The sequence below is a fragment of the Acomys minous genome, assembly GCF_964271855.1.
Source record: "Acomys minous genome assembly, chromosome: 2".
In the NCBI taxonomy this organism is placed as follows: domain Eukaryota; kingdom Metazoa; phylum Chordata; class Mammalia; order Rodentia; family Muridae; genus Acomys; species Acomys minous.
In genome coordinates this window covers 103,585,799-103,612,509 of record NC_140484.1, presented here as the reverse complement: position 1 = coordinate 103,612,509, position 26,711 = coordinate 103,585,799, and the positions used below count along the sequence as shown (strand labels likewise).

The window sequence follows — 26,711 nt, the reverse complement described above, 5'->3', positions numbered from 1 at the left end:
GGTATTGATGTTCTCTGTTTAAACTTTGCAGTCACCATCTTCATCAGATGCTTTCTTTCTTTCTTTCTTTCTTTTTTTTTTTTTTTGTTTTTGTTTTGTTTTGAGACAGGGTTTCTCTGTGTAGCCTTGGCTGTCCTGGACTCACTTTGTAGACCAGGCTGGCCTCGAACTCACAGCGATCCACCAGCATCTGCCCCCCGAGTGCTGGGATTAAAGGCGTGCGCCACCACACCCAGCCAGATGCTTTGATCTTAAAGCAGACTCAATTTCTCTGTGCATTTGTTTATAGATTTAAAAACAAATAAACAAACAAACAAAAAGCCCACCCAAACCCTGGTGTCAAGACTCTTGGCTGTGGCAGTGAGGAAAGGCTGCAGAGATGAATCCTATATGCAGGTGACAAATGTCATGAGCTAGCTATGTGTTTCCTCTGTTCCTTGGCCGTCTGCTGACATCCTTGCTCTTAATATGATCTGGAGAAGAGTGAAAGCCTGGCATCTTGCCTGTGTCTTGATTTTGGAATGTCCTCCAGAGTTTCTTGGGCTGAGGATTTGGCCTCCAGCTGGTGGTACTCGTGAGGAGACCTAGTGTACTTGGAGGAAGTAAGTTACTGGAGGCACACCTTTGAAGAAGGGGGTATCTTGTCCCCAGCCATCCCTCTCTTGTTCCCAGCTGCCATAAGGCAAGCAGCTGTATTGTACTTGTTCCATACCGTGATGCTTGGCCGAGCATGGATGGAGTGAAGCTTCTAATACCATGGCCTGAAGAAGTCTTTCTCTTTCAAGCTGATTTTCTCCAATGTATGTCACAACAGTGGACAACACAGACCTCTTCTGGTATGGTTTGAGGAGAGGAGGGCTTGCTCAGGGGGAGATTTCTATGATTTCTTCACTGTGAGTGATAGGATTCTGTGGCATTATTGAAGCTGTATTTTACATAGATTGAATCTCTCAATTATCAACTGTCTATGAACCAACTATCAAACCCAGTCACATGACTCAGCAGATGTTGGTACTTGCCTGAGTTCCCCTTGATAGCCTGAGGTTAGCCTCCAGGGTCCACATGGTGGAAGGAAGGAGAGACCTGGTGCCTACAGATTGTCCTCTGAGTGCTGTATGTATACTGTGGACTATGTGCCCACACCTATACACACAAACAAATAAAAATACTAAAAAATGTTTAAAAGAACCAAATAGTGTATGTGTTGTATACGTATATTTATATGCTACTAATTTTAAGGAAAAAGTGATGTTTTAACTTTTTTTGTTTTATGCCTCTTAATGTAAATAAACCTATAGCAGTGCTTACTAATCCCTGATTCTGGAATGCCATGGCTGTGTTGCTTCATCTACTGTCATTGGTTTGCTTTGCATTGACGATGACATTGTTTTTGAGCTTCATCCATGGAGCTATTTAAGTTTCCTGTAGTTGGGTTCCATGGAACTTTATGTACTGTAAATGTTTAATAAAATAAATGTCTATAAAATTAATGTGACTTGGAGTCTGGGAGTATAGGTCAGTGATAAAATATTTGCCTAGCATGTGGGTTCAATCCCCACACTGCCCCTCCCTCCAAATTAATGTTTTTTTCATCCCTGCTTTTCTTTGCCTGTGTGGCAGAGAGATTTTAATTCATGGGTTTTGATAGCCCTCTCCAACTACACTTCCAACATCCATGACATAAAATAAAATTTTAAAATTTGCTTGTGTTCCTAAAATATACTATAAGGTGTGGGGTTAAATAAGTCTGTTTCCTGTCCATAGCTTAAATTTAAACAGCTTTTAAATTAAAAACTCTTCTATTATGAGTACCACAACAGGAAACAATGCCCTGATTTTCAATTCCCAGCATCTTATCTATAGCTAATTTACAGTCTGCCATCTGTACAATTCTTTTGTCTGTACAAGATGTTGAATCGTCTTTTTAGTAATATGTTGTTAAACTTTATGACAATACCAGTAATTTTGTTCGTGGCAACAGTTAGTAATTAATTTTTTTCCTATTGACTTTAGTAACTTGCTTGAGGTTTTTTTCCTCCCAAGGTTTTTTTTTTTTTTCCACAAGGTTTCTCTGTGTAGCCTTGGCTATCCTGGACTCCCTTTGTAGACAAAGTTGGCCTCGAATTCACAGCGATCCACCTGCCTCTTATATACTATAAAACACACCATTTTAAACATGTAGTTGATAAGATTTTTAAAAATATACAGAGATTAGGAATTTCTCCTATAATCTAGTGAAAACATTTCTATGAGTTTCCAGTTCCATAGTGCCTGTTTGCTGCCAGGCCCTGCTCCGACCTGACCAACTAACTGCTGGTTGTGGATTCTGTCTCTGTAGTTTGGACTTTTTCAAAATTCTCACCTGGATAGAGTCATGTGCTGTTGGCTTTTCTGCGTGGCTGATTGACTTATTACACTGTTTTTGTGTGTGTTGTCATGGAACATGAGTTTTACTAGTTTGTTACTCTTTACTTCCAAGTAGCATCTTTATAGTATGGGCGAGCCATGTTCTGTTTAGCCATCAGTTGACTGATAACGTAGATGTTTTCTGCTTGAGGCTGTTATGAATAATGTTGCTATGAACATTTATAAACAAGGCTTTTGTGGACATGTTTTTCTTTCTCTTCCACAAATACCTGAGTAGAATTCCTAGGTTATAAGGCAAGTGGATTTTTAACAAGAAGACATTTCTAAACTTTTTTGTTTGTTTGTTTGTTTTTTGAGACAGGGTTTCTTTGTGTAGCTTTGGATGTTCTGAACTCACTTTTGTAGACCAGACTGGCCTTGAACTCACAGCAATTTGCCAACCTCTGCCTTCTAAGTGCTGGGATTCAAAGCGTGCGCCACCACGCCCTGCTTTCTAAACTGTTTTTCAAAACTAGCTATGCCATTTCTATGCCTGATAGCAGTGTTGAAGGTGTTGGTTCTTTCTTATCTGTGTTAGCATGTGCTACATTCAGTTTTCTTTAACTGTACTTCTACTGGCCACGCAGTAACATCTTTTTTTGCAGCTTAGATTTGCATTTTATTATTAACAGTTCATATCATATTTTATGTGTTTATTTGCCATTTCTTTTTTTAAGATTAAATTTATTTATTATGTATACAGTATTCTGCCTGCAGGCCTGAAGAGCATACCAGATCTCATTATAGATGGTTATGAGCCACCATGTGGTTGCTAGGAATTGAACTCAGGAACTCTGGAAGAACAGGCAGTGCTCTTAGCCTCTGAGCCATCTTTCCAGCCCTATTTGCCATTTCTTTAGTAAAGTATTTTAGATATTTAAATCATTAAATAAATTTTGTTCTTTCAAAATCATAGAGGATTCATACATAAAATAAAAAATATCATCTTTCTTCTTTATATGTATGTGGAGTCTTAATATTGATTTTAGAAATGTTCTAATACTTGATATCAGAACTCACACCTTTAATCTCAGCACTCATGGAGGCAGAGGCAGGCGCATCTCTGTGAGAGGCCAGCCTGGTCTACAAAGCGAGTCCAGGACAGCCAAGGCAGAGAAACCCTGTCTTTAAAAAAAAGGGGGGAGGAGGGTTCCTCAGTCACTCTTTGTCTTACTCTTTGAGGGACAGTCTCTCATCAAATCCAGAGCTCCTACTGTGGCTGCTCTCACTGCCAGCTAGCCCCAGGTATCTCTCTGGGATGACATTACAAGTGAGCTGCCACACCCACCTACATGCCTGTGTGCTAAGCACTTCATCTGCAGAGCCATTTCACTGCCCTCCAAATTGTTTTGTTCTTGGTTATTGCATTATAAGGTTTCTTTGTATATTCTAAAGTTCTCTATTCATTTGGGTTTTAAAACATTATTTAAAAAAACAAAAACATAAACAAAACTGTGGTTTCCACACAGCTGAAGACTTGAAATGTGATAAAGTTTTTATTTAGCTCATTAATGAGGACATTGATATGGTTTTGCAACTATTCCAAAGGACAAACTCGAGATGAGTGATACTAAAATTCCTGTTGTACCAGCACTAGAATCAGCTTTCTCCCTGGGGCCAAAGCCATCCTTCCACCAGAGGAAATATTCATACATGCTTGTAAACAAAGAGGATGCTATACTGTGGTCAGTAATCTACAACCCGGAGTGTGACATAGCCTACATAGAGTCCAAGTCAGCCTTGGAAGGATGAGGGGGCAGAGCACTGAAGTCCTGCTGGAGCGCAGCCATGCCCACTCTTATGCATACAGTCCTCTGCCTTTGTGTTGAGACAGTTGTTATAATTTGCAAACGGAAACGGTTATTAAATGGCCCTTAAGTAAGTGTCCTGGCCAGTACTCTTGCCTGCATAAAGTATTCTTGCCTTTGTCAGGTAGATGACCTGGAAGTGTTTTTTCCCCCCTTGGTCTATGGTGGTTTGTATTTATATTTTAATGATGTTTTTCTTTAAAAGAACAGACATTTAAAAATGTAATGATGCAGCCAGATGTGGTGGTGCATGCTCGTAGTCTCAGTACCCGGGAGGCAGAGGCAGGCGGATAACTGTGAGTTCGAGGCCAGCCTGGTCTACAAAGTGAGTCCAGGACAGCCAGGGCTACACAGAGAAACCTTGTCTCGAAAAACCAAAACAAAACAAGGTAATGATGCCAAGTTACCAATTTTTTTTTATTTTGTAGATTGTGTTATTGATGGCGTAGTTGAGAAATGTTTGCCAAAGTCTGGGTCACAAAACAATTATATTCTGTAAGTCTTAATGTAGTTTTGTTCTTGAGTATGTGTGTGATTCATTTCAAATTAATTACTGTGCATGCTGTAGGTAAGGGTTGAGGCTTTGTTTAGGGTTTTTGTTTGTTCCAACATACAGGGTATTTAGCTGTTCCAGCTCAGTTTGTTAAAAAGGCTGTATCTTTGTTGAATTACTTGGCCCTTTTGCCAACTGTTGGGTATCCATCAGCATAGAGGTTTAATTGCAGAAGCTATTCTGCCCTTCCACTCTTCAATGCCTTGTGCCCTGGCCACTGTAGCTTGAAAGTAGGGTTTTTTAATGAGGCAGTGAAAGATGCCCAACTTTTTTTTTTTTTTGACATCCTTGAATCTTTTTAAGATTTGTTTTTATTTTATGCGCAGGACTGTTTGTCTATATGTGTGTAGTGCACCATGTGCATGCCTGGTGCCTCAAAAGCCAAGAGGGCATTGGATCCTCTGAAACTGGAGTTACAGACTGTTGTGAGCTACTGCCATGTTGAGAACGGAAACCCTGCCCTCTACAAGAACAGCCAATGCTCTCAACTCCTGAACTGTCTCTCTAGCCCCTCATTTGTTGTTGTTGTTGTTGTTGTTGTTGTTGTTGTTTTGTTTTGTTTTTCCAAGACAGGGTTTCTCTGTATAGCTTTGGCTGTCCAGGACTAATTCTGTAGGCCCGGCTGGCCTTGAACTCACAGAGCCTGCCTTTGCCTCCTAACTGCTTGAATTGAAGGCGTACACTACCACCAGCCAGCTCATTTTTCCTTTTCTGACACTGAATTCATTCGCATGTTTCTTTATGTGCATATGAGTATAGTGAAGATGAGGCTTAGGGCCTAAAAGGATCTTTTGTCAAGGAGGACCATAGAGACTGTTGCACTATTCGCTCTAATTTTAGTCCCCCAGTCAATTTCTTGTTTTTATTTATCTAAACATTTGATCTGGCCTCATTGTCTTGTGCCTGCACAACTTTTCTCAGTAGCACAGAGACAGCAATGGAGGAGAATAGGAGGCCTGACCTGGTCTGATGGCCTCTAGTTCTGAGGGACAGCACAGACTTGAGATGGAATGGCCCAGGCCCTTCCCATGGGCCTGCCTTGCTTTTCATGCATGGCCAGATTGTAGGGATGGCAGCTGAGGGATGCAAGCAACAGGCTCTGGGTTTGGGCACAGGCCCGGTCAGTTCAGTCCATTTGAAGTTCTGTAGATGTCATATAAGTTCATCAGAGTTCAGATGAAAGCAGGCTAAAGCGCCAGGGCTTGCAGAGCTGCTTGGTTGTCCTAGAGGGTGGGTCCGCAGTGTAGCAGTGGCCAGTCTTCCAGCGCTTCTTACCACACTCAGACACTGTCAGTTTTCTGTGATTTCTAAATCTGGAGTTTAAATACATAAACTATGGAAAGTGAAAAGGGGACTGCATAGCAAAGACACGTTTAATTTTTTTTATTTCACAGAACTAAAGTGTAATAAACAGGGCTCTGAGATTTATGAATGTTTAACAGTGTTTTTAAGGGAAATGTTTTTCAGATGTTCTTGGAACTAAAATTCTCCCAAACACCTTCAGAATTAAGACATTAGCTTTTGATAAAATATAAAGGTGATTTTAAAATAGTTTGGGGAATGCTAATTAATAACTACTGTCCTTTTTAAAGCCTTGCAATATGCTGATTAGAGACTAGTAAAGAGGAAAGAGGAAAATTATATATTTTCCCTCCATATTTTTGTCATTTATAAAGTGAGTATTTTCTGTTTTTCAAGCCTCCCCAGCTTACGCTGACTGCTTCCTTCACAATGCCTGTCTTTGTACAGCTGTGATGAACATCACCTGTCTCCTCCAGGGCTTGGAAACACATGGCCGTATTCTAGCATCCACTATTGAGACTTTGAGCCTGAAGTGCTGGTTTATTTTCAACACCAGGATAAAGGTTGTTTCCAAAGAACACTCTGTTAAACACTTGGATTTCTCTTTTTTGTCTTCATTTAATTATTTCTAGTATTGCTCCTTATTAGGCTAAATTACTTTGGTTCTCTAATTAAAAATTAAATATCTTCTAATGATCTGGCTTTTAAGGAGACTTGCAAGCTAATGATGCTGAGCCTTTTTAGTTTGTTGTTGGCCCAGACATTGCCTACTTTAGTTTCCTAATTTAGTAACAGAGCTAAAACTATTCAAGACCTGGCAGGTTTGGTATGCGGGCTCCCAGCCAGGAAGCATGGGTTTCTTAAGCAAATGGACGCTTGGGGATTTGAGGGAAACACAGCTTATGTTACATGAGCTCTGCACTTCACAAATCCCTGACTATTTAAAGGAACTCAGCTAAGCTGCCGCCACACACACCAAGTCTGTTTCGTTAAAACACACATAAAATGACAGTTTCCTTTTCCAAAGTTAAAATTGCCTTTTGTACTTGTTTTTAATTTTTCACAAGTAATATGTAGAAATTAATTGTTTAGTTTTATTCAGAAGTTATTTTGTTGTTGTTGTTGTTGTTGTATTTTTTGAGACAAGGTTTCTCTGTGTGTCCCTGCCTATCCTGGAGCTCTGTAGACCAGGTTGGCCTCAAACTCAGAGATCCACTTACCTCTGGGGTTAAAGGTGTGTGCCCCACAATCCCCTGCTAGTGATTCTTTTCTCATGTCTGATACCTTTCACAGAGGTTGGGTGATCTTGTACCTGTTGTCTGACCAATACCGGTTCTGACTCATTACCATTTTACTCTGGAGGTCTGGTACAGTGGTGCACACCTTTAGTCAAAACACTCGGAAGACAGAGGCAAGCTAACTAGCTTCACAAATGAGACCTGGCGGGTCTGCAGCGGGTTTCCTGGCTGACTGCTTGCCTGGCACACGCTGATCTTCTTTGGTCCATTGCCTCTGAGCTTGTGAGAAGAGTCTTAGACCTTAAGTCTTGGCTGTTGCTCTTCTCTGCTACACCATCCTGTTCTGGCCTCCCTTGTTACGTGTGAGGAGACCAGCTGTATATCTGTTTGTAAACACTGGAGTTGGGCTATTATGAGGTGAATTTCATTAATAAAGAATTTATCTTATCTCTTATAATGCAACATTGGCCTCAGTGGGGGGAAAAAAAAGGGAAGGAAAGGCCATGGCTGCTCCTAGATCTGGTGGAGAAGAAAGCTAACTGTAGATGAATGGGAGAGCATAGCCATGGGCAGGCACATCTGGGAGTGTCCAGACTGGGCTGGGCCATGAGGCGGGGCCGGGAGCGGGAGGGGGGGGCCCGAGGTGCAGCAGCCAAGAGGTCAAAGATACTGGATAACCAAAATATCTGGATTATATAGGAAGAACCTCAGGGGGAGGGCAGCCCAGCTGCTGGGCTGTGCAGAGTTGGAGGGGTGGGAAAAGGGAAGGGCATGACAGGCATATCCTGTAATGGGCAGGGACTGAAGGATAATGGGAGAAGCTGGGGTCATGCCTGCTTTGGTTTTATGAGACAGGGTTCCTCTATGTAGCCCTGGCTGTCCTAGAACTCTCTGTAGACCAGGCTGGCCTGGAACTCACAGAGATCCACCTGCCTCTGCCTTCCAAGTGCTAGGATTAAAGGCGTGATCATAGTTCGTACTTAAGTAGTCAAATCCCATCTGCTTCAGGTTAATAAAATCTCTGAGTTCAAGGCCATCCTGGTCTATAAAGAGAGTTCCAGGACAGCCAGGGCTATTACACAGAGAAACCTTATCTCAACAACAACAACAAAAAACATAACAAAAAACAAAAATAAAATTTCTCATCAAAAAGAGTAAATAACAATACTAATCATCACAGATTTCTTGCAAAAATTTAACTACATTTATTTCTTTGTTTTTGTTCTGGAGGGGATGGCACCCACTTGTGATGGAACATGTTTAGAAATCAGAACAGCTTGGGTCCTGGGGATTGAACTCAGGCCCTCAGGCATGGTTGTAAGCACCTTTAGCTCCTGAGCTATCTCAGGCTCAACATCACAAATTTCTTGACCAAAATTGCTCAGTTTACTAATCTGTAAAATAAAGTTTGGGGCCAGTGGTTTGGTTGGAAGGAAAAACTAAATCCTGAAAGTTGTCCTCTGACCTCAGCTAATGTGCCATGGCATTTTTGTATCCATATACATACATACAGATAGACATATACAACAAATGAATAAATAAGGAATGTAAACAAATTAAAAATTGTTTCAAAAATTATCTATTCTTCAGCTGTCTGACTAAGGCAGTATGGTGGTTTGAATAGGTACAGCCCCCGTAGATTCATGTGTTTAAATGCTTGGCCTATAGGAAGTGGCACTATTAGGAGATGTGACCTTGTTGGAGTAGGTGTGGCCTTGCTGGAGGAAGTGTGTCGCTGTGGAGGCGGCCTTTGACGTCTTATATATGCTCAAGCTAGGCCCAGTGAGACACAGTCTCCTCCTGGCTGCCTGCCAATCAAGATGTAGAGCTCTCAGCTCCTTCTCCAGCGCCATGTCTCCGTGGGCACTGCCATGCTTCCTGCCGTGGTGATAATGGGCTAAGCCTCTGAAACTGTAAGCCAGCCCCAATTAAATGTTTCTCTTTATAAGAGTTGCTGTGGTCATGGTGTCTCTTCACAGCAATGGAACCCTAAGACAGGCAGGTAGATGCAGAAGGGTTAGTGACCTAAGAGGCCCAGGTGGGCTGAGGAACTCTGGGCAGGAACATTGGCAAGGCTACCTTGATAACATCTGCAGGCAGTTAGAGCTGAAAAGCTGCTGACACAGTCACATACCAGTGTCCATTGGGATTTACCACTATGAGTTTGCAGAGGAGCAGACCTATATATTGACTCTTCCACCCCAATAATTCCGTTTTCTTCCAACCTCCCCATGGTTTGACCCGGTCTGCACTTAGGCAGAGAAACTGCTGCCCTTCATTGTTCTAATTAAAAGACAGTCTTCCTCTGTTGAGGTCCTCTCCTTTATCAGTCCCACTCTAACAGATGCTCAGTCCTAGTCCAGAACTGGAAATCCTGGTCACTCTTTTTTTTTTTCAATCATGGAGGTGGGGGTGTGGTGGTGAATACAGTTGAAGTCTAGAGCACAACTCAGGATGCTTTTCCTTTGGAGCAGCTCATCTTGTTTATTTCGGTGGCATGTAGGCTGGTCGTGATCCCATCTTTCCGCCCCTCTGTCCCCACACTGGCCTACAGATGTGCACTGCTGCACAAGCGCTCTCCATAGGTGCTGAGGTTCCCGGGGTAGGTCCTTATGCTTGCACAGCAAGCAGCCTACTGGCTGAGCTGTCATACAGAAAGCTTAAGATATAAAAGTGTGCACTCGGTGAAATAACCTTTTTCCTTATTATTATTTTGCCTCATGGCTTATTCCTGTGCTCCGAGAATCCACACTCTGTGGAGGCTGGCTCATGGTTGCTCTGATGCCAGCCTTCCCTGGGCTTCCCTGATAAGAGGACCCTGGCGCTACAAGGAGTGGTCAGAAAGTAAACACCACTTCCTAAACAAAATCAGCAAAAAGAGATACCACAACTGAAGAGCTTCAAGGTGCAGTATACTGTGCTTGTTAAATAAAGTCTTCACTTTTGTGATATTGGTCGTTATGGCCTAAGTACAGTGAGAAGCCACGGGAGGATTTTTAGCCTAGGACATGTTCTCATGAGGTTCAGAAGAAGCCACTAAAGCAACGGTTGTAAAACAGGACCCAAGAGCGAACACTGGAAGGTGAGTTAGCAACCTGTTTGGGAGACGGTGGTGGCTCCTACAGCCAAGCAGAATTGTTGTTGCAGTTTAGTGTTTTGTTTTACTTAGAGCTTTAAAGTCTTCATGAATCTCCTCATTTTCTTTAGCCCAGTGGGAGGCTTTATCCTTGATTGTGTGTAATGACTCCCAAGCACTGAGGAGCTGTAAACCTTACGTGGGGTGACTTAGTAAGATAGAATCAGGAACAGGATCTTCCAGTTCTCCGTCCAGGGCCTTCTCCCACCCACCAGCAGACGTATGTAGTCTTTGAAAACTGTTTGATACAAGTGTTTTATAGTATCGGGGAAGAAAAAAAAAGAAAAGAAAAGAAAAAAGAAAATGTACCAGTTTTTAGTATTCCCTTAGTTATTGTCTATTAGTGGTTATAGACAACAACACAGTTTATTATCTTAGGTCCTGAGGATATGCAGCTCATGCACAAGTTAACTGGATCTCCTTAGATGTCTCACCAAGCTACACTTGAGGGAAGAGTGGCCTGGACTGTGGACCCAACCGAAGCTCAGCTGGAGAAGGAGCCAGTTTTGTTGCAGATTTTTAACCACTGTGCTTTGTAGTTGAGAAGAGAACAAAAATAATTGAATACATATAGGGAGACTGACTATGTTTTACTACATTAGCCATGTACTAAAGGAATTCTTGACTGTTTTTTGCCCCTCAGCAAACAATTTGTAATAATAATAATAATAATAATAATAATAATAATAATAATAATAATAATAATAATAATATCCGTATCTCTTTTTCTTGAGGTTTGGGGATGTTATTCCCAATCCTACCTGTGCTTTAAAGTGTTAATCTTGCTCATCCCATTCTGCCAGTTTGGGATACAGGAGGTTGTACCAGATGCTGTCGTTATGGCTGCTGTGAACCAGCATCCTAAGGAAGCTTCACAGTAGCATGTTCCATTCCACTTTCTTGTCTACTATATAGGGCCATGTTCATTGTTGTGGATTGTTTGCTTACTGAGCTATAAAAATTAATTATAGAAGGTTCAGAAAATGCAGCCCCTTTCTCCATGGTGCTCGGAATCTGTACAGATAACGGTTTTCTAGGTTGTGCTCTAGCTTGGTTCACTATTCTGAAACAGTCTTCCTTTTTGAGGTGCAACAACTGAAGGAATGTGTCTTTGAAAAAGTTTTGGGTTCTCTCTTCCACAGTTTCATTTCTCAGTCTGTTTCCTCAGTCTTTATCTTACTTGAGAACTTGGTGTTGCGGTTGGAGGTGGCTCCACAGTGAGGTCTGCTCCCACAGAGGGCTGGAGCTTGCTTCCCAGTGCTCAGTCCAGGTAGCTCACTACCACCTGGAACTCCACCTTCGGCAGAATCTGATGTCTCTGACCCCAAGGCCATACACTTACACAGATGTATCCACGCACAGACTGCATGCATGCATGTCACTTAAAAATAATGAAAAGCTTAAAGGCCAGGCGTGGTGGCACATAACCTTTAATCTCAGCACTCTTGTGAGCTCAAGGCCAGACTGGTCTACCTAGTAAGCTCCAGGACAGTCAGGGCTACACAGAGAATCCAATCCCTGCCTCAAAAAACAAGCCGTGTCAAAGTAGTTTTGCAAATGCAGTAGTGTCTGAGGGAATGAGAAATGCTTGTCACCACCCGACAGCATAACCTCATAGCTTCCATGTGGCAGGGCATCGGCAATCACAGTTCAGTGTTTGACATGAGCAGAACATATTTTCTTAGGTAGAGTACAACTAATTTCCCCATGGTTAACCTAATAGAATACATAGCATATAACACACTATACAAAAAATAGAGGTCATTTTCAAGCACATAGACATTTTGAAAACTCCACCAAGTGAAATTATATATTGTTTTCTTTCCACAACTCAGGTAAATTAATTTTCCCAATGAATGCAAATAACTTTTTTATGACTTCAGGGTAAGGAAGCAACTTCTTAAATAGGACACAAAGCACAGATGCAGAAGATTAATAACATTAATATTAATATTTGGGAAACATGTTCGCTGAAGATCACCACTTTATAAATGACTAGTTAGTACAGGCAACATGGTCTTTGCCCCAGTTACACTCTCATTGTGGCATGAAAGAGCTTGAGGAAAATATACTATATTCTTATAACACTTTATTCAAAAATTGGTGGTCCAGTATTGGCCTGGTGGGTGTAGTTATGGAGCCCTGCCATAGATAACTAAGTAATGAAAAGGTTAAGTATTTCTCTAGGAGAAGATACTTGTAATCGATGTAACTGGCAAAGGGCTTTTATCCATAATGAAGTATTACAAATAAAAATGAGACAGACCAGCAATTTAGTTTAAAAAAAAAAGTCAATAGACTTGGACAAGCACTTTACCAAAGAGGAAACCCAGATGGCCAGTAAACATATGTTAATATGCTTTGCCTCATTAGTCATCAAGGACATGCAGATGAAAATCACAGATAGGTTCCACTAAGTAGCAACAGGGATGACTCAGATGTGCTGGCCAAACAAGCACTGATGAGCCATGGAGCGACAGGGCTTGTAGCACGGATGTTGATGCTGCTCATACTTGGGAGTTTTGCTTCCATAATGGAATGAGAAGACATGTACGATTGTGTCCATAAGTACTTGAAACCAGAAATAAATATTCTTTTATATTGAAGTGGATGAAGTGGTCAATTCATGTATTAGTGATACTGCATAGTGACAGAAGGAACTGAACTGGCAGATACATTCAACTCCAAAGAGATGATTTTGAACAAAAGAAGCCAGTCACAGCAGATAGAGTGCGTGATTGGGAGTGTGAGAGTTCCAAGCCAAGTAAGATCAGCCAGTCTTCACAGGGTGTGACATAGGGTGTGACAAGCAAGAGAATGAGTGTGTGTATATGAGAGAGAGACAGAGACAGAGATACATACAGAGAGAAAATTCTAGAATTCATCTGTTAAATAGTACGTGCTTCACATTATCCATCTGTAAATATATTACCAGCTCATCTACTTGAAATTTTGAGAGTTCTTATATCTCCAGTGATACATTAGGGGTTTAACATTTCATTGATATTATCTGGTTTGGAACATAAATGGTGGAGGTTGGTCTGGAACTATGTATTTTGATGCTAATTACTGGCTCCCAAGGTCTACTTGCTGTTCTGCGCACATTCTCACCTACCCCTATGTAACCTTGCCTCCACAATTTGCTGAATAAAAGGCCTACACCTGGGAAGGGCAGAAGGAAGGGGTGAATCGAAAGTTCTTGTGGAACAGAGAGGACGTTGGGAAGGAGAAGTAGACAGATACCAGAGGAAGAGAAGAGGTTAGCCATGGAATGGGAAAGAGCCGCCTGGACCAAGAGGAGGGGCTCTGGAGCTCTGCAAAGAAACGGCCCAGATGAACAGCCTGAATAAGTATTTTGGGATTATGGATAGGAGGTAGCCCAAAGAAGTTACTAGAAGCAGATGGGCAGATGGCATGGATGGAGGCTGGGAGATGATGGGAGGTAGTTTAGGAGACTAATATCTGTCCTGCCCCAGGTAAACCAAGGCTGTTCTAAAATATAATAGGTCCAGTGTCTTATTTGATTATGATAGTGGGTTAGATAATACTGTCATAATAATATAGCCTAATAATAAACATTTATTAAACCATACCATTCAATTAATAGCATATAAAGTTCAGTATTCTTTAGTGGGTCTGTGATTTTGGAGAGTTTATCTTGATTATGTTCATGTATGTTATGTGATCTTGTGTGTTCTCATTAATTCTTGCCCTCACTGCCTTTACCCAGGCTAGCTCAGCACTTAGCATCCAGGTGATTATTCCAAGAGCACACTGTTGTCCTTGTTCACTTTGCCTGTGGTTTTTGCTTGATATATTTTGTTGACTTTGCCACCCCTAATCTGTTACTTCCTTCTTACCCTTTGTGGTTGGTTTACCCTTTTTCACTATAGTCTCTTGAGATAAAAACATACATTATTTTTAGCTCACTCTTGGTAATACACACATTTCAAGATAAAAATTTCTCTAAGCAGCGGGCTCTGCTGTCCCCTGTTGCTACTTGCTGCAGCCTTGGACAACCCCACAATTTTCTTCGACATCTTTGCTGATGGCGAGCCCTTGGGCTGTGTCTCCTTCAACCTGTTTGTAGACAAAGTTCCAAATACAGCAGAAACCTTTCATGCTCTGAGCACTGGAGAGAAAAGATTTGGATATAAGGGTTCTTCCTTTCACAGAATTATTTCAGGATTCATGTGGTGACTTCACACACCATAATGGCACTGGCGGCAGGTCAATCTATGGGGAGAAATTTGAGGATGAGATCTTCATCCTGAAGCATACAGGTCCTGGCATCTTGTCCATGGCAAATGCTGGGCCAAACACAAACGGTTCCCAGCTTTTTTTTAATCTGCACTGCCAGGACTGAGTGGCTGGATGGCAGCATGTGGTCTTTGGGAAGGTGAAGGAAGGCATGAGCATCGTGCAAACTGTGGAGCGCTTTGGGTCCAGGAATGTCAAGACCAGCAAGAAGATCACCATTTCCGACTGTGGACAACTCTAATTCTTTTGACTTGCGGGCATCTTACCCACCTGACCATTCCTTCTGTAGCTCAGGAGAGCACCCTCAGCCACTGCCTGCAGTACCTTGTAATCTCTGTTCTCACTGAAATTCTTTGGGCTTCATATTTTCCTCATCCCCCTCCAAGTCTAGCTGGATTTCAGAGTTAAGTTATGTTAAGCTATTACATGAGTTTATCCACAGTTTCTTGACTCATGAATTTTTACTAGCCTGTTGTTCAGTTTTCAAGAGTTTAAAGTCTCTATTTCCTCCTTCTTATTGATTTCTACTTTAATTCTGTTTTATATTTCTTGTTGTATTTTATTTGCAGCATTTAAAGGTAAATAGTGAACTGGGAAACACATTCCTATGATTACAGATTTAGCAGACTCTAGTGAATGGTGATTTTCATGTAGACATGAGAGCTATTCGTCTGTCAGGACAAGTTTGTGGGATCTGAGTTCTGCATTTCCATAGCTAGTGTTTCAGGTGCTGTGAGGCTGAAGTAGAAACAGCCCCCAGTACAAAGCAAGAGGTTTTCCCAGTTCCATCATTTTCCTGTAATGTGACTTTTGCATGGTTGAGTACAATACTGCTGCATATAGACATGCTACATTCTCACCTGTTGATGGATGTCAGGCCCGGCCCAGTCTCTGGCTGTTGTGAGTAGTGTAGTAGTGAACATGGGTTTACAAGTGTTTCTGTGGGACCCTGACTTTGAGCCCTTTGGGCAAAAGTGGTACGTTGTCTGTGTGTGAGTGTGAGCATGCACATGCAGAATTGGAGGACAGAGTGTGGAAGCTGTTATCCTTCTGGCATTTGGTCTTGGAAATTTAATACAGATCATTGGGCTTGACAGCAAGCACCTCCATCCACTGAGGTATCTTTATGAATCTCCTGTGATAATACTATTTTTAGGGTTTTTTTTTTTTTTTGAGAAATTTACACTGATTTTCATAGTCAGCAATTTAAGAAATGACAAAATACGTTAAGACAAAAAAAACCTTAAAAGGACAATTTATAATAATATGTTAGGAAGATATAGCAATTATTAATGTAATGCATGTATCAAGATAGGCCCAAAACATATGAAGCAGAACATTCACAGAACTGAAAGAGGAAATGAGGAACACACTTATGAATGAGGACTTTAATCCTTCTGTGTTGGCATTATGGTTGAACAATCACAGATAGAGAACATATGAATGACATTGTTGTCTACCTTGAGCTAATCCATCACTGCTACAGAAATAGAACACACAGTACAAAGCAGGTCCCAGAATCCTTTCCCATTGTCTTGAGTTTTCCCTCTTAGCTACCATTATCTTTAAGCCTCTTTAATGTCTTTCTTTCTTTTTTCCTTTTTTGTTTTCTTTTCTTTCTTTCTTTCTTTCTTTCTTTCTTTCTTTCTTTCTTTCTTTTTTTTAACCCTGCCTGTCCTGGGCTTGCTTGTAGACCAGGGTGGCCTCAACCTCACAGAGATCCGCTTGCCTCTGCCTCCCGAGTGCTTGGGTTATAGATGCATGCCGCTGTGCCTGGCTGTCCTTTAACATTTCTTATTGAGGAGATGTGCTAACAACTGATTTTGTTCTTCATTTTGAAAAGAATTTTACTACATGTGTTTGTTTTGTATGTTAGAGAAGGGGTGCACCTGGAGGTCAGGAGGTTCTCTCTCTACCCTGTGGGACCCGAGGCACAAGTGCCTGTGCCACTGAGCCGTCTAACTGACCCCTTAGCTTCATTTTCAATCACGGTTTTGCTAGCTGTAGACTTCTTAGTTGATATTTTCTTTCCCTACAGTGTTTGCCACATTAGCTGGCACAACTGTAGAGTTATCTCCTTCCCAAATGGTGAGGCGTGCCCTCACTGGCAGCTAGCTGATGTCTTCCCTGTGTCCTATAGAGGAGCCTCCCAAGGCGGAATGGACCAACACTGCTTTCCTTACATGGAGCTTTTAAGAGTTACAGGAGGAAGTAGGGGATTCAACCATGGATAGAGGTCCAAGAAAGATCAGGAGGAAGGAGCTGGAGTCGAGGAAAGCTACAAAGTACAAGTATTGCTGGGATGTTGGCTAGAAGAAAGACAAAATAGCACTGAGGGTTACGGGCAGACTTAACTGCTCAAGGTTGTGGTGTAAAGCCTTGTATTATAAGAATCTCAATTATTTGTGTGATAGCCTGGTTAAGAGAGAAACTAAAGAGAAACAAACACTGTTTTGTAAAAATAACGACAATAACTGCCATATCAACGAGGGGCAGAGTTTACAGTTATCTAACAGGAATGTACTTAGAAAACAAAACTACAGAGCAGTTTCTTAATTCTGTTAGAGAAGAGAGAGAGAGAGAGAGAGAGAGAGAGAGAGAGAGAGAGAGAAGAGAGAGTGAGGGAAAAACTGCAGTTTCTAAGCAGGAATCACAGCATCCTGATTAGACAGACACCTCCCCCCTACCCAGAGAGACAAAGCAAAAGAAAAAAAGTATGGTTCTGTAAAACAAGCAAGCGTCTCAAAGTCAGACTCTCCTAGTGATGGCCGGAAGCTAACTCCTTTTGAGAAGGTGTTCTTGCTGGCCTGACTATGCAGGCCAGAGGAACAAACTCTTAATGACCCAAAAACTTCCCAGAATGGGGGAGAGGTCAGGATCCAGTGAGGGAGCAGGGAAAAAAAACAAAACACAAAAACCCTCTCTGTGGAAGCAGGAGCCAAAGACAGACTGAGAAGCCTCAAGCATCTGAACTGATATGGTCTAGAAGGGAAGCTGGAAACTAAGAAAGTCAAGTCTTTAAGAAGTTTTGAGATTAAAGAAAAAGATTATTTTTTATGTTGAAAATGGAGGAAGAAACAGTGACACAGTGCTTCTGGATTCCATTTGAGCTTGTTCCTCTTAGCATACAAATAATTTTTTCAGTGACATTACTGTTTTTTTTTAAAATTAATTTGTTCAGATTACAACTCAATTGTTCTCCCTTCACTTGTATCCTCCCATTCCTCCTACCCTTCCACCCCGACCCAATTACCTTCCCTTAGGTCCATGTCTGAGGGGGCTCTTCTCCCCCACTTTATGGTCACAGGCTAATAAGTCTCATCTTGGTAGCCTGCCTATTCTTTCTTTGAGTGCTACCAGGAGTCCCCACTAAGGGGAGGTCATCAAATATGGGGTACCAGAGCTCATGTCAGAGTTATTCCCTGCTTTCCACATAACTGTGGAGGATGTCCTGTCCATTGGCTAGATCAGAGTAGGGGTTCGGTGTTTACTACTTGTATTGTCCTTGGTTAGGACCAGTACCATTTATTGAATATAGTCTTTTTTTCCAATATATATTTCTGGCTTCTTTGTTGAAACTCCGGGGTCCACAGGTGACTTCTTTCAGTGTCTTTAATTCAATCATCAGTGTGTGTGTGTGTGTGTGTGTGTGTGTGTGTGTGTGTGTGTGTGTGTGTTTCTATGTGAAGCTAAAAATGGTCCTTTCATGTTCTGTAAAGAGTTGTGTTAGGATTTTGATGGATACTGTGTTGAATCTATAGATTGCTTTTTACTATGTTGATCCTACCAATCTATGAGCATTGGAGATCTTTACATTTTCTGAAACCTTTTCAGTTTCTTTTGTCAGTGTCTTAAAGTTTTTAATCATACAAATCTTTCACTTCCTTGATTAAAGTTATCTGAAAATATTTTGTATTTTTTTAGACTATTGTGAAAGGTGCTATTTTCCTGATTTCTTTCTTAGTCCATTTGTCATTTTGAGGAGCGCTCCTGATTTTTGTAGTTAATTTTTTTATCCAGCTACTTTGATGAAATTGTTTATCAGCTGTAAGCGTTCCCCAGTGGAATTTTTAGAGTCATTTATGTATATCTATAAATAAAGATATTTTGACTTCTTCCCTTCCAATTTGTGTCCCCATGATATCTTTCCATTGTCTTACTGTTCTAGCTAAGACTTTGAGTACTACATTGAATAGGTATAGACAGAGGGAACAGCCTTGTCTTGTTCCAGTTATTACTGTTTTTTACTTGAGTTTCTCCCCATTCAAGCTGATGGTGGCTATAGACTTGCTGTGAACTACCTTTATCATGTTAAGGTATGTTCCTTGTTTCTCTAATCTCTAGGACTTTTATTATGAAGAGGTGTTGGATTTTGTCAGAGGCTTTTTCTACATCTAAAGGGATGATCATGTAGTTTTGTTCTTCAGATTGTTTATCTGTGGTTACATTATTGATTTATATATGTTGAATTGTTCCTGTATCTCTGAGATCAAGCTTACTTAATCAGGGTGGAGGGTCATTTTGCTGTGTTCTTTGTTTGCAAGTATTTTATTTAGAATTTTGTCATTTATATTCATAATGGAAACCAGTCTATAATTCTTTTTCTTTGTTACGTCATTATGTGTTTTAGGTATCAGGGTACCTACAGTCTCATAGAAGGAATTGAGCAATACTAATTTCATTTCCATTTTTATGGAATAATTGAGGAGTATTGACATTAACTCTTCTTTCAAAGCCTGGTAGAGTTCTGCACTAAAACTATTTAGCCCTAACTTTTTTGGTTGGGAGATTTTAATTACAGTTTCTGTTTCATTAGGAGTTTTATGTCATCATCCAATTTTGATTTGGCTTTGGTAGATGGTCTCTATTGAGCAAATTATCCATGTCTTTTAGGTTTTCTGATTTGGTGGAGTACAGGTTTTAAAGTATGTCCTTATGATTCTCTGGACTTCCTCAGTGTCTGCCTCCCTTTTTGTCTCTTATTTTGTTGATTTGGATCTTCTCTCTTTGCCTTTAGTTAATTTGCCTAAGAATTTCTCAGTCTTACTAATTTTTTTCAAGAAAACAACTTGTTTCATTGATTCTTTGTATTTTGTTTGTTTCTGTTTTATTGATGTTAGCCCCAAGTTTGATTATTTCTTGCCATTTACTTGTTTTGAGTACTATTTCTTATATGTGTTCTAGAGGTATGCTATTAAGTTACTAATGTGAGATCTCTCCAGTTTTTTATGTAGGCACTTAGTGCTATGAATTTGCCTCTTATAGGTCATGGTGAGCGTGGTTCCTTAAGTTTGGGTATGTTGTGTTTTCATTCTTATTTAATTCTAAAGAGCTTTTAATCCCTTTCTTAGTTTCTTTCTTGATCCATTTTTCACTCAGTAGTAAGTTGCTCAGTTTCTGTGAGTTTGATAGCCAGCTTTAATCCGTAGTGGTCACATAGGATGCATGGTGTTATTTCAGTTTTCTTTCTTTTTGTCCAAGTTTGTGCTCAGTTTTGGAGAAAGTTCTATAAGCTACTGAGAACAATGTATATTCTTTTGTTTTGGGGGTAAAAAGTTCTGTAAATATCTGTTTGGTCCATTTGGGTTATAACACCAGTTAAACCCAGCATTTCTGCTTAGTTTTCGTTTAGATAACCTGTCTATTGGTGCAAGTGGGGTATTGAAGTCACTCACTATCACTGTGTGAGGATTACTACGTGATTTAAGCTGTTAGTAGTGTTAATAGTGTTTTGTTATTGTTTGTTTTTGTTTTTTAATAACTTGGATGCCCTTGTGTCCAAACAACCATTTCTAAGGTGTCATCTGCCTTGGCTTGCTTTCCAGGGCTTTAGTGGTGAGGTTGTTTGTGGTATGTTTAATAGCTGTCCACTATTTTATGTTTGCTGTCGATGGAGAAAGCACATCAAGTTCCTCATGTACTAGGCTGCTAGTCTTCTAAAATATCCCCAAGCTGTTTAAGTGGTTGTTTAAAACACATGGAGAGTGCATGGGGCTGTACAAACTACTTTTTATCATGAATTTTGTGCCACTTCTTCCCATGCTCAGTTCTCCTGTGTCATTGGACAGATTCCGTGTTCACAGGAACTGGCAGAAACTTGCTGGTGTTTCCTGCAGCTTCTCCCCTTTGCCCTTAGCTTTTCTCTGAGGTTTTGTAGTGTCTGTTTCTCTTGAGAAGCTGAGGCAAGCTTTCTGCATGTAATTCATTAACTGATTATTCTCAGTGAAAACATAGCTTTAGCAATCTCTTTTTATATCTGGAGTTTTTCCAGAATGCAAGTCTTTCAGGACAATTGAATTTTCCATTCTTGTAGGTTCATTTCTAAACACATAATCGAAGTAAAATGTACCCCTCAGACTGTAATTTTCCTAGATGATACTAAGATGACCATGCAACTTCACAGTTTGAGTTTTCCTTACTTGGGATTTTAACATCAGTTTTTATTTTCTTTAATGCAAAGGAATAAAATGGTAAACGCTAAAATGAGTTAGTTTATATAGATTTTCAACTTTAGAGAATGAAAATAATAGACTTTTAAAAATAGGATATTGATTCAAACTAGTGAGCATGCAATTATTGTAACCATAGCTAGGAGAGCACATTGTAACTTCGGTGTTGATTATTTATTTACAGTGTAACTGAGAGGACCACAGTGTATTAGGCAAAATGCTTTGACAGCAGAAATGTACATTTGTTGGCTTTCTTGTATTGTGAGCTGCTGTTCTACATCCATTATGTCTCTGGTGCAATGTCCAGAGCTTTGGATCACTAAGCCTAGTGGGTGTTCTTACTTTTGAACTGTGCGCTCAGGATGAGTTTCCAGTCTCCTAAATTAGTCTCCTAAAATTTTTATGGTGGGAACAGATTCCAGGCACATATGCCTGCACTGCCATTGGCATTCAGTAGGCCTTTTTAAAATCAACTTTTCATTTTGAGATAATTGTAGATTCACATTCTGGTATAAGTCTGTATGCTTTAAACTAATCATAACTTAAAGATTTTTCTCAACAATTAATACAGATGAGCCTTTGCAACTTGCTGGTTAATGACAGGGAATATGTAGAGAGGTTTGGAATTAACTAAAGCCCTTGGCAGAAACTTTGTTAGTACCAACTATGATCATGCTCATGAATAAGAAAGAAAAAAAGGAAAAAGAAAAAGAAAAAGAAAGAGTATCTTATGCCCTGTTCCTCCCTAGCTCTGACCACCCAGAAAAGATGCCAATCTATTTCTCACTGATGAGACACTTCATTTTAAAATGTCAATTTGTAACAAAATGTATTACAAGTAAAAACTTGGATAAAGAAAAATTAGCAGCTTCTCTACACAATTACTAAGAAAATTAACCCATTTTTTTCTATAAACCATAAAACATCTGAATTCTAGCCCCGTATGGGTTCATCCAATAGGCCTTGTATAATGTGGTCATGTTGACACGTTTCTAAAGTTAAAGGTGTATAAAAATAACCTCATGTGTGGTGTGGTTGCACATACCTAGAGTCCTAGCACTCCAGTATGTTAAGGCCTGAGTAGCCTAGCCAGGGCTATCCAGGTCTCAAGGCACACTGTACAAATAATTTGTCATACTTTTAGTCACTTGGAAGTACATAAGCCATGTATACTGTTGTGCCTATTTAAAATGTGGACAAAAGGTAGCACTAACATTGGTTTGACAGGTGTACATGTTTTTGTCAAGTCTTTTCAAACCAGAGGGACTGTGTCTTCCTTTAGTCTCATGGCCTCACTCTGACTGTGGCTTGCATTATAAAAGGTTTCTGTGGTGGAAACCCTTGTCTGGAAATAATCAAAGTGATATTTTGGGGAAGGATTTAAGGGGGGGTTATAAACATGGTTTTTCTGAATGTTAGAGAAAACTTTTTAATTACTACTACTATTGTTTTGGAAATATGAGCTGGGGGAAGACAGAATGATATCTGCCTAGAGGAGAAAGTGAGTGTGATGGGAGAAAATTATAAACACAGATTTGAGGTTAAGATATATCCCAAAGCTCTTTGAACATCCTTTGAAAGAATAAAACAAAAATATCTGCAAAATGAAGGATTTTTGTAAAGGCTAGGGAGTAAATAGAAATCCAGGTAAATACATTTATGAGTTCTCATTAGAAACACAATACAAATTTCTGTGATACATTTGAAAGAAACTGTATAAACTTAGAATATTTTATTGTATAATGACAGAACTTGTAAGACCCTCAAAAGTATGGGTTTTAACCAACTAAATAAACACATTTATTAAATTGTTTAATCTTTGTTACACTGAATTTCAACAGCTGAACTATTTAAAAAATCCAATTCTTAGAATTTTAATAAATTTCTCTGTGATCATTCTTAGGTAAAGTAAGTGAAACCAGTTTTTAAAAAACAATGTAACAAGTGTTTAGCATTTTTTGCTTTTCTTAGAATCACAAAATGTTTGATGAAGTAGTCATAACAATTAATCTTTAACATAAATGTTCACATGAACTTAGAAGTAAAAATTGAAGGAGCATATAGAAAAGTTTCAGTGTTTACATCTCTCCATAGTGTTTCATCATTTCTCTGGTGTCACTATTTTCTTCTGCAGTGTCAGTTCTAGTAAGTAGTCACAAACGTAGAGTCCTGTTACTTTTGAATTAAGACCCGTAAGAGTTATGTGCCAACTCGCAAACCCTCTTAGTTTTTCATACTGCTAATGTGAGTTTGCTAGGTTAGGGAAGACACAGGATGTCCTATTGTAATCTCCACTTGACTGCCTTGAGTCAGAGTCTCACTTAACCTGGAATGAGGCAGGTGGCCAATAAGAAATAGTGATCCTCCTGTCTCTGTCATGCATAGTACTGGGAACTACAGGGGGCTCATACCTGACCACACCCAGAATTTTACATGGGTACTGGGGAGTTCACTCAGGACATCATGCTTGAACAGCTATCACTCTTACCCACAGAACCATCTATGTGGTCCTTGGAGATTTTAAATTTTAATATAAATTTATTTACTTTATATCCCAATTGTAGCCCCCTCCCTCTTCTCCATATTCCAAAGGGGACCACACACATACACCTACCCATCCCAGCAGGTCAGGTTGCATCAGGACTGAGTACATCCTCTACCACTGTGCCATGCCAAGGGAGCCCAGCCAGGGGGAAGTGATCAAAAAGCATGCAAGAAAGTCCTTAGAACCAGTGTTTTTCAAGTGGATTATAGGCATTCAGTCAGTGGTGATGATCATCAGCTCCTCTCTGTTTTTCAATGTAGTTACTTTTCTTATGGGAACTTCAAAGAAATAAAACTAAATGAACCAATTTGGTAATGTTGTATATACACTAAATACTTCCTCTTTAAACCATCTTCTTGGTTTATGCTTAGAAAGTAAGATGAAAGTAGCAACATTGTAATATTCTTTTTAGAGGATAGAATAGGGTTGCTTTTAGTTCTTGTCTATAAAGTGGTGAAATAAAGACATATTCTTGTCTGTGATGCTGTGCTGTATCTTGAGACTGATTATAATGGTTTTATGCCAACAATGGACACCTAGTGTTTCCTGCAAGTCAAAGCCTGGAAATTCCTTTGTGCTACCTCAGTACAGAGGAAAAAGTCAGACCTATCTGCAATAGACAACCACTAAAATAAAACACAAATGAGAACCTGTGAATGTGGTCTCCATGAGTCTTGAAGAATGAAGGAGATAAAGAGCTTTTCCAAAGAGACATCCATACCCTGATGCAAAGTAATAATAAAGATGCTAAGTTTTAGAATAAAGGCTTTTAAAATTCAAAGAGAATATATCTGAAAAGGGGAGTTGAACCATCTCTGTTGCAGTTAGTTACAGTTGCTACTCCGAGCACTTTTCTAGTTTGTGGAGTTTTATTGTTTTGTTTTTACTTTTCCCTTCAGTATTCTCAGTGGCATTTTGCCAGATACTTTTAGATACTAAATTATTTGGTTAGCTACTCAGTAAACATCTGGGAAGTAACTTATTTTTAAGAATCTTGGCTGGGGGTCAAATGAGTAATCTAATCATATACAAAGTACCGGGGAAATGTCAAAATTATTGAAGTAATATCTTTTTGTTATTTTGACTCTTTCTCTCTCCTCTCTCTCTCTCTCTCTCTCTCTCTCTCTCTCTCTCTCTCTCTCTCTCTCTCTCTCTCTCCCCCCCTATTATTATTACTATTGTTGTTGTTGTTGTTGTTATTATTATTATTATTATTATTATTATTATTATTATTATTATTATTATTATTATTTTAAGAGCTGAGGACCCAACCCAGAGCCTTGCACTTGCTAAGAAAGTGCTCTGCCACTGAGCTAAATCTCCAACCCCAAAGTAATACCTTTTAACTAAACATTTTCTATTGGAAATTTATTGACAAGCTTGACACTTAGGCACAATTGAGTCAAATGATTTCTTATGCTTTTCACATGTCATACATGTAGGTATATTTGATTTTAAAACTTTCCTGTAAATAATTTATCTTTTATAAATGTACTCAATTAATGGGTCTTCTTAATTGCTAGCTTTTTAAAAATATGTATGAGTGTTTGCGTGTGTGTGTGTGCGTGTGTGTGTGTGTGTGCGTGCTGCATGTGTGCAGGTATATGCATTTGCCAGGAAAGAGTGTTGGATCCCTGGAAATGGAGTTATAGACAGTAACTTTCCTGTGGGTATTGGTAACTGAACCTAGATCAATAGCAGCAAGTGCTCTTAACTGCTGAGCTATCTCTCCAGCCCTATTAATTTGATTTTTTTTTACTTTAAAAAGGTCTATATCACTGTATTTGTAAAGCACACAAATGATGGTTTTTTCATTGTGCTTTCTGATACTCTCAGTGATGACAGACTCGTGCATATTAAAGCTATGACTGTACAACGAGCTCCTTGTGATTATGTGCAGTGGTGGCCTATTCATTATTCCCAGTCTATTTCTAGGTCAGATTCTAGTGACTTTTTTTTCAGCCTCTGACTGTGGGCCACATTGTCCTGGTTTTTTTGTCATAGGTGTAGTTTTTGTTTGTTGGAGAATTTTGTTCTTTCTGGGGGTTTTGCTTTGCTTTTAGCACTAAGGGCTGTTTTAATAGTCAACATTATGGCTAGAATGTCCAGGGACTCTAGATTGTTTTGTGTTCCTTCTCAGCGTGTTGGCATTGGTTCTACTCTGCCTCTCCGTTATGCCTGGTCATCTCGGACTTGGTAAGGACAGATGCTGCATTGTGTGGCCATTCTCGTGGTTACACTGGGTCTTTTTTTATAAAGGTGGCTGCTTTTATGAGGCTAAGCCTTGGTACCCAGCAGTGGTTTTATACATTCTGAAGTCTTGTCTACATCTTTCAGTAACTTGGTAATTTTAGTATGAGTTTAAAGCTTTTCTTCCTTCTTTCCTTATTTATTTATTTATTTATTTATTTATTTATTTATTTATTTATTTGAGATAGGGTTTCTTTGTATAGCCCTAACAGTTCTGGACTCAATTTGTAGACCAGGCTGACTTGGAACTCACAGAGATCTGCCTGCCTCTGCCTCCCAAGTACTGAGATTAAAGGGTGTGGGCCACCCCCCCACCCCCCGCTAAGGATATTTATAATTTAAGTCTTTCACCTTATTAAAAATAACTGGAATTGCTTTGCAGCCAACTAAGCTGACCAAGTCCCTTTCCCGATGGGGACTTGGTATGCAATAGTTGCAAATTACAGCTTCTTTGGCAGTGTATGCAGCTTGTTGCCTATATAGGCTCTTCCTAAGGACCTTGGAGACAATTTTCTGACAGCTAATTCAAGCCTCTGATTTCAGTGCTGTCCCCAAATCTAGATTCCAGACAGGTATGTTTGGTGCCTTCGGGTTTAAATTCTAAGATACACAAATTCTGCCTTTCAAAAAATGGTATTAGAATGTATCTCGGGCCTGATCCTAGAAGTTACAAGCAAGGTATGAGAGGCTGCAGAGTTGATGATTGCATGCTATTAAGCCTTGGAACGTCATATTAAGGTGCACTAATAATTCAATCATACATG

At 39.9% G+C, this 26,711-nt stretch overlaps 1 protein-coding gene and 1 pseudogene across 3 annotated transcripts in view; both read left to right on the top strand.

Moving 5' to 3' along the window:
• LRRC28 (leucine rich repeat containing 28) overlaps window positions 1–26,711 on the top strand; it is a 116,849-nt gene that overhangs the window by 40,252 nt on the left and 49,886 nt on the right. The gene's annotated exons all lie outside the window — the stretch shown is intronic.
• Window positions 11,283–15,075, top strand: LOC311591866 (peptidyl-prolyl cis-trans isomerase A-like; annotated as a pseudogene). The gene is made up of 2 exons: window positions 11,283–11,320; window positions 14,418–15,075. The product of its transcript is annotated as a peptidyl-prolyl cis-trans isomerase A-like (transcript).